Source organism: Meriones unguiculatus, chromosome 20, assembly GCF_030254825.1.
Source record: "Meriones unguiculatus strain TT.TT164.6M chromosome 20, Bangor_MerUng_6.1, whole genome shotgun sequence".
In the NCBI taxonomy this organism is placed as follows: Eukaryota; Metazoa; Chordata; class Mammalia; order Rodentia; family Muridae; genus Meriones; species Meriones unguiculatus.
The window spans coordinates 65,917,153-65,930,030 of record NC_083367.1 but is presented as its reverse complement, the minus strand read 5'-3'; the positions used below and the strand labels follow the sequence as shown (position 1 = coordinate 65,930,030).

The 12,878-nt window shown below is 38.0% G+C and overlaps 1 long non-coding RNA gene across 1 annotated transcript in view; it reads left to right on the top strand.

The window, feature by feature from the left end:
* Positions 1-12,578, top strand: part of LOC132649469 (uncharacterized) — a 77,014-nt gene extending 64,436 nt beyond the window's left edge. The window contains exon 3 of the long non-coding RNA XR_009587914.1: positions 12,452-12,578. This is a non-coding gene — a long non-coding RNA (uncharacterized LOC132649469). The remainder of the gene's footprint in view (positions 1-12,451) is intronic.
* The last annotated feature ends 300 nt before the right edge of the window (positions 12,579-12,878 follow it).

The following is a 12,878-nucleotide window of genomic DNA, read 5'->3' as shown; positions in this document are numbered from 1 at the left end:
TAAGGTTTTGCATAACAGTAAATTCGAAATAGGCACATTTTTGTGAGACCCCTATTTAAGATGCTGGCTCTTCAGATTATTATTTTTCTAAAGGGCACTTTGTATCTCAGGCATGGTAAGACCACGTGCACAGAAAATCAGCCACTAGGAAGTGAGTCCAGCTGGTGATGTATTGTTAGCTTAATCTATCATCTTGACACCTGAGAAAGAGTCTCAGCTGAAGGATTCCTCAGGTAGGCTTGGCCTGTAGGGGATTGTCTTGCTGGTTGAGGGACTAGCTTGCTGTGGGTAGAACCATTCACTAGGTTGGTAGTGTGTGGCTGCATGAGAAAGCTGCTGAACTTGAGCTTGTGAACCTGCAAGCAAGAAGTTCTCCATTATTTCAGCTTCAAGTTTCTGCTTGGGTTTCTGTTCTGACATGATGGACTTGTGACCTGTAAACTGAAACAAACCCTCTCCTTCCATAAACTGCTTTTGGTCAATCTGGTTTTCCTAGACAGAATAAAACTGGAGCACTCCTACCACCCAAACGTGCCCTGCTTTTCTCTGGCGGCTGTAACAGTTGAATCACCTCTATGTTAGAAATCACTGGGGTTTATTTCATGTTACGGGAGAACCTACAGGCACAAGTGCTGTGTGTTTCTTTGTGGCTACACAAAGCGTTTAGAATTTGTCCCTTTCAAAATTATCAAAAAACTTAGGACATTTTAATTTCATAGCAATAGGTACATGGAATATTATTTTTGTTTAGTTTGGTTCTTCACATATGAAGTCTTCTGCAGAGTATCTAAATAACAATATACTTTTGGCAACTGGAACTCAGAATAATCAAATCATGAAAAAAACAGCTTAGTGAGTTTTCCATCAGGGCAGGCCAACTGCTAACCCAGGAGTTTAATTCCTTTATGTTCTTTTTTTCTCAGGAAGACTTCTATTCTTGGAGTATGGAACAGGGCCTCATTGTAGCATGCTTGTTTGAAAACTAATAATTTACAATAAGAAGATGGTACCTGGCCAGCAAGGAAGGGATGGTTGTTTGGATAGGAGTCTCCTGCATGGAGCATGGATGTAGAACTTAGTTCTTTCATGTAAGATGTTCTTGTTTAAATGTTTGCAAGGCTGGGTGAAAACAGCTGGCTTCTATGGATGGATTTTGACATCCCTATGGAGCCAAGCTACAATGTGGCATTATCATAATCTATTGTAGGTACAGCCACTTGCATCTACCCAAAGCTGATAGCTTTGGTAGGAGATGATGTACTTTTAGAGATAGGCTTGGGTTAAGGGTTGGGAGTCCACACGTGCGTGTCTAACCTACCTTGCAACAACATGGTACTGACTGGCTAGATATGCTAAATCCCTTGCGTAGGTGGTACTGCAGTTCCACTCTAAATAAAGCAATCAATCAATATTTCTTCTCTGCTTACACTCCAATCTTCAGAACTGCTTGTTACGCTAGCTAGATGGATTTACTTACAGCAGTGAAAGACATTCAGCAAGTCCATCCAATTTCTTGATTTATTTGCTATTGATGCATAAAATAAGCTTGTCTGTGAAATAGCCAGGTTGAAATTGCTGTTCTCATGCATTTTCATTGTTATTATTTGGCTAGACTGACTCTTGAGGGTCAAATTAAAACCCATTCATCCAGAGCTGCATGAGCGACAATAGACAGCTACTTCAGTTAAAATCAGAACGAGCACTGTAGGAAGAGGAAAAGCAAGGATGAGTCTTCTACAATAATCTGATTCTACCAGGTTTTCTGACACCAAAGGATAGCATCCACATGAATTGTTCATCCCAGAAACCTATTTGAATCGAACATTTTTGTTTTATTTACACTAGAAATAAAAAAGTTAAAGTAGTAAACATAAGAATGTAATACTGGCATATGTGAATTTCCTGGCACTAACAATGATGGGATACCTACATTTTATATTGCCTTACAGTGAACAAAAACTGCCTACAGGGATTATGCATCCTGACGTGTTTTTAAAATAAGCTCAAGGTGTTTCTAAAAAGCACGATTGTCAGCTTAACTGAACAGTGAACAATTTAAAATTTTTTCAGAGGTAGTCTTAATTTTATCTGCCTTCGGTACACTTAATAATGTAAAGATCCTCAGAGAAAAAACTAGATGTTCTGTTGGTTTTACAAAAAATATTTCTGTGTAGTGCTAAACATAAAATAGTAATTTCAAAAGGAAATGGTATTTATTCAATATATTCAACTATTTTCAAGACATATGTACATATTATACATATACATTTAATATACATATGTTATATATATATATATATATATTACCTAATTTGTGTCTGAGTTTTATTTCCAGCACTTAAAAACATGACCTAAACTTGACTTTAAAAAGGCATATTCTCTTGTACAGAGCTTAAATAGAGCAAGAGGGAATTAAGACAAAGTTTAATGACGTTCCCAAAGTCATTCACTTTGCTTTAGCTAACATTGGAACCTACTTGCTTTTACAACACTAAATTGCCTTCATACAGAACCACTCTCCAAGTCAAACATTCTATGCAAATCATTGCTTCTTCTCCCAAAGTGTGAGTCTTTCTTTTTAATTGAAAATAGATTTTTCTCTTGTACAATACATCCAACAGTTTCCCTTCCCTCCACTCATCCCTCCTCCTCCCTATTCTTTTGTTTTTTCCTCCCATTCCCCACTCCCAATCATTACCCTTTTCTCTATTTCGGTTTTGCTCTGTGAGCCATTTAGTTTTACCAGGATTGCAACTGTCGATTGGCACCAGTGTGCCCACAACTGAAGGCAATGGCTCTTGTGCTCCCTGAATCTATCAGGACCAAGCAGGCCAGGAGTGAGGGGTGGAGCCTTCAAGCCCCTCCCCTACCTACCTAGCTGTTGATGGCCATTCTTGTGCAGACCCAATGCAGGCACCCACAGCTGCTGTGACTTAGTAACTGTAATGGGTGCGTCTTGCCCAGAGCTCCTCTGTCAGGTCACAATCTTAATTTTCAGGTCTGAAATCACTGGGTCAGGTAGGTTTTGAAGTACATTGCTTTTCAGGTTCGCATTTGCTTAAGGTAAAATTGACTATCCTTTTTATGTCACAAGGGTTTCACCCTATTCTTCTCTTTCCCATATCCACTCCTCCTCAATCTCCCATCTGAAAGGAGAGGATGTTAGGCTATTCCCACTAGCCAACTTCTAGCAACCTCTAATATAATTACCTGCCATAGCAAGGTGCATAGGACATAACCCACTCTACCTTGTCTGCTCTAAAGAATTCTGTTTCTCTTCTTCTATCTCTGTCTCTGTCTCTCTGGGAGTGCCCCTTCTCCCTTCAACAATAAACTTCCTTTCTCATACCAAATATGTTATGGTGGATTTTATTATTATTACAGCAGACCTCCAAGAGACAACAACCAAACATGACGAAACAAGATACTAGACAAGGGTCAAAAGCCCTCACACTGAAGCTGAACAAGGCAACCCAAGAGGAGGAAAAGAGTCTCAAGAGCAGGCAAAAGAGTCAGAGACATACCTGTTCTCATAATTAGGAGTCTCACACAGACACTAAGCTACCAGTCGCAACACATAGAGGACCTGGTACAAAGCTGTGCTGGCTGCTCCAGTCTTTGTGATCTCACATGAGCTCTGCTTAGATGATTCAGTGGGTCACGCTCTCCCTGATGCTCTCCATGCACTCTCACTCATAAACTTTCTGTCTCTTCCTCCAAGGATTCCCCAAGCTCCAAGGGGAGAAACGCAACAAAGACCTCTCTCTCCGTGATATCTGGCTGTGGGTCTCTATCCACTCCCATATGCTGCTACAGGAAGCCTTTCCAGTGTCGACTAGACAAGGCATGGATCTTTGAGTATAGCCATACCTCAAGACCCAGCTATACCACTCTTGGACATACACCTGAAAGATGCTCCACCATAAAACAAGGGCATTTGCTCAACCATATTCATAGAAGCTTTATCCATAATAGCCAGAATCTGGAAACAACCTAGCTGTCCCTCAACTGGATAAAGAAACCGTGGTACATTTACACAGTGGTATACTACTCACCCATTAAAAACAAAGAAATCATGAAATTTGCAGGCAAATGGATGGAACTAGAAAAGATCATTCTGAGTGAGGATGACCCAGAAACACCCACATGGTATATACTCACTTATAAACGGATTTTAGTCATATAGTACAGGATAGACATACTACAATGCACAGACCCCCAAGAAGATAAGTACAATGGGCATCTTAGGCTTCATGTTGGCCCACTAGTTAGGGGAGTGGGGGATATCTCTGACACAGATTATGTTGCCTGTTTTCTGATCACTTTCCCCTGATAGGACTTCCCTATAGGACCACAGGGGAGAAAGACAGTCCTCATGTGAATAGATGAGCTGAGGTGTCCCCCATTGCATCCCGTTTCCCTCTCCACCTCATCCCACCCACTCCTGTCTCTACCTCCCTCCATTCCATCTGCAAAATCTATTCTAATTCCTCTTACCAGGTTAATTCATGTATCCCTCCTAGACCCCTCCTCTCTTGGGTTTACAGATTATCATTTACTTAATTCACTAATATCCTAATTTCCAGTTATAAGTAAACACATGCAATATTTGTCTTTCTGGGTCTGGGTTAACTCACTTGGAATGATTTTTTCCTAGTTCTATTCATTTTCCTGCAAATCTCATGATGTTATTAAAAAAATAAAGCTGAATAATGCTCCATTGTACAAATATGCCACATTTTGTTCATCTATTCTTCTGTTGAGGGACATCTAGGTTGTTTTCACTTTCTGGTTACTATGAATAAAGCTGCAGTGAACATAGTTGAGCAAGTTTCCTTGTGGTAGAATAGAGTGTCCTCTAGGTGAATGCCCATGAATGGTATAGCTGGGTCTTGATGTAAATCGATTCCCAGTTTTCTGAGGAACCTCCATATTGATTTCCATAGTGGTTGTAGAAGTCTGTACTCCCACCAGCAATGGAAGAGTGTTCTCCTTTCTCCATAGCCTTGCTAGCATGAGCTGTCACATGTGTTATGGATCTTAGCTATTCTGACAGGTATAAGATGGACTCTCAAAGTAGTTTTGATTTGCGTTTCCCTGATGGCTAAGGATGTTGAATATTTCTTTAAGTGCTTCTCAGCCATTTGAGATTCTTCTCTTGGGAATTTTGTTTAGATATGTACCCCATATTTTAATTGGACTATTTGGTTTTTTGATACCTAGTTTCATGAGTTCTTTATATATTTTGGGTATTAGTTATCTACTGGATATGAAGTTGGTAAAATAATCTTCTCCCATTTTGTGGGCTGCCACTTTGTCCAACTGCTGATGTCCTTTACCTTACAGACACGTTTCAGTTCCTTGAGGTCCCACTTAGTAATAATTGATCTTAATGCCTGAGCTGTTGGCGTTCTGTCCAGAAAGTCATCTTCTGAGCCAATGAATTCAAGGCTATTCCCCACCTTTTCTTCTATCTGGTTCAGTGTATCTTGTTTCATGTTTTTAAGTCTTTGATTCACCTTGACTTGAGTTTTGTGACGAGTGATAGAGATGAATCCATTTGTATTCTTCTACACGCAGACATCCAGTTAGACCAGCACCGTTTGTCGAAAATGCTTTTTTTTTTTTTTTTTTTGCCGTTGTATATCTCTGGCTTTGTCAAAATTCAGGAGTCCATGGGTGTGTCTGGGACTTCAGTTAAATTCCATTGATCAATGTGTCTTATTCCTGACTTTAATGGAATTTCTTTACGTTTCTCTCCATTTAACTTGATGTTGGCTATTGGCTTGATGTAAATTGCCTTTACTATGTTGATGTATGGCCTTTGTTTCCCTATTCTCTCTGGGACTTTTATCATTAAGAGATAATAGAGTTTATCGAAGGCCTTTTCTGTATCTAATGAGATGATCATGTGTTGTTTTTTCCTTTTAGTTTGTTTATATGTTAGGTTACATTAAATATTTTTTATGTTAAACTATTCCTGCATTTCTGGAATAAAGACTACTTGAACATGGTGGATGATATTCTTGATATGGTCTCAGATTTGGCTTGCTGGTATTTTTAGTGAGTATTTTTGCATCAATGTTCATAAGAGAAATTGGTCTACAATTCTCTTTCTCAGTTGAGTGTTTACGTGGTTTGGGTATCAGGGTAACTGTGGCCTCAAAAGCTGAACTGGGCAACATTCTTTCTGTTTATGTTTTGTATAATAATTTGAGGAGTATTGTTGTTAACTATTTCTTGAAAGTGTGGTAGAATTATGAGCTAAAACTGTCTGGCCCTTAGCTTTTTTAAAAATATTTTTTTTGGGTTGGGAGACTTAATAACTGCTTCTATTTCATTAGAGTTCATAGGTCTATTTAAAATTTTTTTTATCTGATCTTAATTTAACTTTGGTAAGAAAGAAAATCAAGTTTTTTTATCAAGAAAATTATCAGTTTCTTTTAGATTTTCCAATTTGGTGCAATATAAGTTTTTTTAAAAGTATGCTTTTATGATTTTCTGGATTTCTTTATTATCTGTTGTTATGTCTCTCAGTTTGTGATTTTGTTAGTGTGGATATTCTCTTTCTTTTAGTTAGTTTGGATAAGGGTTTGTCTATGTTTTTGATTTTCTCTAAAAACTAACTCTTTGTTCCACTGATTCCTTGTATTCTCTTTGTTTCTGTTTTGTTGATTCCTGCCCCCACTTTAATTATTTCTTGCCATCTATTCCTCTTGGGTGTGCTTACTTCTTTTTGTTCTTTAGTAGTTGTTCTCAACCTTCCTAAGGTTGTGACCATTTAATGCAGTTCCTCATGTTGTGGTGACCCTCAACTATGAAATTATTTTGTTGCTACTTTATAACTGTGATTTTGTGTCTTCCATGAATCATAATGCAAATATCTGATATGCAGAATGTCTGGAATGTGACCGCTGTCTGGGTTGTGACCCACAGGTTGAGAACAGCTGTTCTAGAACTTTCAGGTGTGATGGAAAGTTGCTAGTGTGGGACTGTGAGATCCCTAATTTTTTAATGTAGGCACTTGGTGCTATAAACTTTCCTCTTAGCACTGACTTTATTTTGTCTCATAAGTTTGGGTACGTTGTGTATTTATTTTTACTGAATTCTAGAAAGTCTTTGATTTCTTTCTTTATTCTTGTCTTGATCCACTTTTCATTCAGTAGAGAGTTGGTCATTTTCCATGAGTTTGTAAGGTTTTTGTTGTTTCTGTTGTTGATATCCAGCTTTAATCTATGGTGGTCTGATAAAATGCAGTGAATTATTTCAATTTTTTTCTATCTGTTGAGACTTTCTTAGTGTCCAAGTATGTAGTCAGTTTTGGACAAAGCTCCCTGAGGTGCTGAGAAGTTATATTCTTTCGTGTTTGGGTGAAATATCCGTTAGGTCCATTTGGTTTAAAATGTCTGTTAGCTCTAATATTTCTCTTTTTAGTTTTTGTCTGGATGGCCTGTTCATTTGTAAGAGTGGGGTAATGATGTCCCCACTATCAGTGCATGAGAATCAATATGTGATTTAAGCTATTTCAGTGTTTCTTTTACAATAGTAGTTGTGTTTTGGGCATAGATGTTAAGAATTAAAATGCCATCTTGGTAATTTTTTCCTCTGGTGAGGAAATTCCCCATCTCTTTTAATTAGTTTTGGCTTGAGTCTGTTGGATTTTAAAATGACAATACTGTCTTGCTTTTTAGGTCCAATGGTGGGGAATTATTTTTTCCAACCTTTAACCTTGAGGTTATGCCTATCTTCTTGTTGTGGTGTGATTCTTGGGTGAATCAGAAGGACGGATCCTGTTTTCGCATTTTTCTAATTTGTATCTTTTTATTGAGGAATTGAGGCCATTGATATTGAGAGATATTAGCAACTAATAATTGTTGGTTGGTTCCTGTTATACTGATTTTTGTTTTCTTTTTGCTGTTGGTAGTGGTAGTGGTGTGTGAATGTGTATGAGTGTGTGTGTGTGTGTGAGAGAGAGAGAGAGAGAGAGAGAGAAGAGAGAGAGAGAAGGTGTTTGTCTTCTGATTTTGCTTGTGTGAGATTATTTTCTGTGTTTTCACAGGTGTCATTGACCACCTTGGGGTGGAGTTTTCCTTCTAACACCTTCTGTAGGGATTTTTGTAGATTGATAGTGTTTAAATTTGACTTTCTCATGTAATAACTTATTTTCTCCATCCAAAGTTTTACTGTAGTCTACGCTGGCATCTGTGTTCTCTTAGAGTTTTCAATAAATGCGTCCAAGCCCTTCTGGCTTTTACAGTCTTCACCGAGACATCATGTGTAATTCTAATAGGTCTGCCTTTGTATGTTATGTGTTCCTTTTCCCTTGAAGCTTTTAATATTTTTCTTTGTTTTATATGTTTTTAGTCTTTCTTTTCTGGTCAAATCTATTTGGTGTTCAATATACTTCTTGTAGGTTTATAGGAATCTCCTTCTTTAGGTTAGGAAAAATTTCTTCTATAATTTTGTTGAAAATATTTTCTGTGCTGGGACTCTTCTTCTAGTCCTGTTAGTCTTAGGTTTATTCTTGTCATAGTGTCCTAGGTTTCCTAGATGTTTTGTATCAGGAATTTTGTTACATTTAACATTGTTTTGACTGAGTGTCTATTTCTTTTATGGTATCTTCAAAGCCTGAGAGTCTCTCTTCCATCTCTTGTACTCTGTTAGTGAAGGTTGCCTCTGTCGTTCCTGTTTGAATTCTTAAATTTTTCATTCCCAGAATTCTTTCCCTTTGTGTTTCCTTTATTGCTTCTATTTTCATTTTCAGGTCTTGAACAGTTTTATTTGTTTCTTTCCAATTGTTTTTGTTTTTATGGCTTTCTTTGAGGGATTTATTCATTTTCTCCAATTTTTTTGTTTGTATTTTCCTGGCTGTAAGGGACTTATTCATCCCCTCTTTTGGGTCCTCTATCATCTTCATATCAAAGTGTGATTCTAATTTCTTTTTGTCTCTCTTTTAATCATTCCCCCCTCCTCCAGAAAACACATACTTATAACACTTTACATTGGTGAACAATTTGTTCTTCTGGATATACCATTCAAAAACAAGTTCTTTGAAGATGGTGAAAATACTTACTTAGACCAGCTAAATTAGAATTTACTTATGTATAAAATGGTATGAATTTTAGACTAACAATGCCATTGAATTAAAGAGGTTTTTATTGTGTGTTGTTCCTATGATATTTTTCAGAGTTGGTTCTCATGGTTTGCCAGCGTCTATATATGCCACCCATCACTACAGAGAATAAAAGGGGGACGATAAAATATTAACTTTTAAAAAGATGGTTAAAATGGAAGATATGTATGTGTTTAGCATATTTCATCTAGGGTACTTCATTCTTCAGATTCAAACAATATGATTTCCCCGAGCTGAATATCCCCAGCTCTGCCTGCATCTATCTCGTCAGGGATTTAATTCTAGGATATCAGCCTGTACTACAATACATTGTTGTACCAGACAGGGAATTTCAGAGCCTCTGGTTGAAGGTCAAGGATTGATACTCCTGGTTTCTCGGGAGCTTGAGGCTGCTGGTCTATGATCATGCATGTTCTGCTGTCTGTCTCTCCATACTGTAGTCTCCACATAGACTACAAGACCATAGTCTAGAATACAGTCACGATCTGACAGCTACATGTGTCACCTGACTGCATCGCGTTCCCCTCTCCATCCATCTCTGCACATGGACTTAGGCGCTTCAGAGATCTGTGGGAACTGAATTAATTTAATAATTAGGCAGATTTCCAAGGCTGTGGCCACCATAGCATCTTTTCCGTCAAGGTGTTGCTTTCCAGGCTGTTGTGTAGGGCCACAAGGGTACCCAGGGCATCCGTATATACTGACTTCTCATGGGGATTTTGTCTAGTCATTCCTTCCATTTAATTTAAATATATTTTCTATATGTCCACATATCATTTTTGTTACCTTATTTTCTTATTCTATCTTTCCCTTGGTATAAATGCACTTTGTTTGAATATTTGAGATTTTTTTTTAACTTAAGAAAAAAAACTTCTTTTATTTAAGCGTTTAGATCTGGAACTTGAAACACTTTGTATTTTCTGTTACCTCTGGCAATAAAATTAAGTCTGAAGCAAGGGAATGGAGTAACCTATAGCATACCCATTTATCAATGTACCGTCCTGAGTAGCACACTTTAAACTTTTAAGCATATACATTTTTAAAAGATTTCCCTATAAATAGCTAATGGGGAAAAATCCTAATGTATGAGAGCCCTGAGCCATCTGTCTCACTCACTGCTACTGTCACGAGCTGGGGAACAGAATTTGTCATCAATGGCTCAGCTCATGGGGCTTTTCCTTTCACATCTGTGGATGCCTATAGCTCTCTGCAAAGCCACTGCAGTGCTAGTATCCTATTTGTATTTGTGAGACATGATTCTTTCATCATAACAGAAATGAATGTTAATTAGGATAGTTAAACATGCCGGCGGTCTTTATGGGATGTTCCGAGAACTGAGGATTATAATTTTGGGTTAAGTCCCTCCATCTTGTATTCGTATAGATGGGCATGGTGAGAGGAACTGACATAGGTCCAGATGGTTGGGTCAGCAATTCCATTCTTTGAGACTTATAGGACCTGAGCAATTGTACAATCCTGTCAAAGTTCAATGTCCTCATTCAGTTCTCTTGATTCTCATGGGTGGGGAGACAAGACATTCAGGATGCCATTGATCTGTCTACACACTTCATAAGCTACTATTCTTTCCTCAGCTTGTGGGTTTTTTTGTTTGTTTGTTTGTTTTGTTTTGATTTTTAATTTCAACCCTCCCTTACACACATAGTAGGAGCACAGGTCCTTTTTCTTGATTCTCTTTCCACACCATTAATGCTCAGTAGGGTGCTTAATCCAGTTGTGTGATTTTCATTATTCAGAGGGCCTGGCTAGGCACTAACAATACAGTGGCATAGTGGATAAACTTAACCTTTTATTAATCAAAAATTTTATTCCAGCTTTGTTTATTTTATATAAACTTTACAAGACCTAATCAGTGAATTGTTAAATATTTTAAGCACTACTAGGTAGAGTCTTTCAGAGGCCCTCTGTGGTAGGCTTCTGTCCTGTTGCTTGTTTTCTCCTACTTCCCTTGTCCATACCATTTGTCTTTCTAAGTGAGGATTGATCATCTTACCCGGGTCCTCTTTCTTGTTTATCTTCTTTAGGTGCACATATTTTAGTATGTTTTGCCTATCTTATAGGTCTATATAAGTGGGTATACACTGTGTGTGTTTTTCTGCTTCTGGGGTACCTCACTCAGTATGATCTTTTCTAGATCCCACATTTACCTGCAAATTTCATGATTTCCTTGTTTTTAATTGAGTAAAAGTACCACAATTTCTGTATCCATTCCCCTGCTCAGATTTAGCCCATAGTAGCTCAGTAACCAAGTGGATTCCCTAGTAAGAGGAACAGGGACTATTTCTGACATGAACTCCACGACTGGCTCCTTTACCTCCCCCCACCCCCGCCCCGAGGGAAGAACAGTCTTGCCAGGCCACAGAGGAGGACATGTCAGCTAGTTCTGAAGATACCTGATAAGCTAGGGACAGATGGAAGGGGAGGAGGACCTCCCCTAGCAGTGGACTTGGAAAGGGGCAGGGAGGAGATGAGGGAGGGGGCTATGGCTAGGACACAAAGTAAATAACCTATGATTAATATAAAAATAAAAAAAATTTTAAATGGCATAGGAATGTTTATAGTAGAAAATATTCTTAACATAATATCCCCAATTATCTTGTTCAAAGAAAAACTATTTTTCCATACCCATCTAAAATATATAAGTAAGCTTTTTTATCTGTCATAGTTTTTTATTCTGAAATAAATGGTTATCAGATCATACTCAATTTTTCAATTTATTCTTTAGACAGTATTTTACTATTCAGCCCTCAGTAGCCTGAACCTCATTATGTAGATCAAGTTAGCCTGAAACTCATAGAGATCTGCCCATCTCTGCCTCTAGAGAGCAGAGACTAAAAAGGTATGTGCTACCACGCCTGGCTGTATTTTGCATTTAATGTGACAAGTACTTTTAGGTAATTGTATGTTGGCAGCATAGAGCTGATTTAATTTTTGAAGAGTCGCATACTGTTCTAACATCTCAGATGTCCATAATTCATTAAGCAGTCAGCTTAGAATAGATAGATGCTCAGTGTTTCCAGTGAGGTTCTACTTCAGTGCATCTCCATGTGAACACAACTGAAGGCTTATTTTTGAGTTAATAAGCATGATGATTCATTGTGATAACTTGATTGGTTTAAGAAACACCTAGGCCATTAAGGAAGCAAGCGGAGGGTGCATCCCAGAGGGCATTTCTAGGGAGTTTTAACTTAGGAGAAGAGTGTGGCAGCAGCATCCCATGGGGAGAGATCCTGGATGAATAAAAAAGTAGGAACCAGGAAGGCAGCTAAGTAACACATCTCTTGTTTCTGGTCTGTCTAGATGTGAAGAGTTTGAGCCTCGTGCCCCTGCTACCAGGACCTCTGCCATAACTTCCTCTGCTAAAGGCAACCAAACAAACCCGTCATTTCTTGTTATTTTTCAGAGAAACAAGAAAAGTAACTAATACAACAAGTATCTGAGTGTTTAATTTCTCTGGTAAGTTCTCTGTTCTAGAATCATCTTCTCACCATCTGCTGCCATAAGCTAATTATAGTATTGGTATTTTATTAAATCATTAATGGAAATGATGCTTGATGCCTCACTATTTGCATTTTCTTATCAATTCTAAGCAGGATTCTCCAAAGGAACAGAATTGATAGAATGAATATAATATATATGTATGATATGTATATATCATGCACACACATATGTGTATGTCAAAGGGGGGTTGTTAGATTGGCTTATAGAATGTACTCCTGGTAATCTG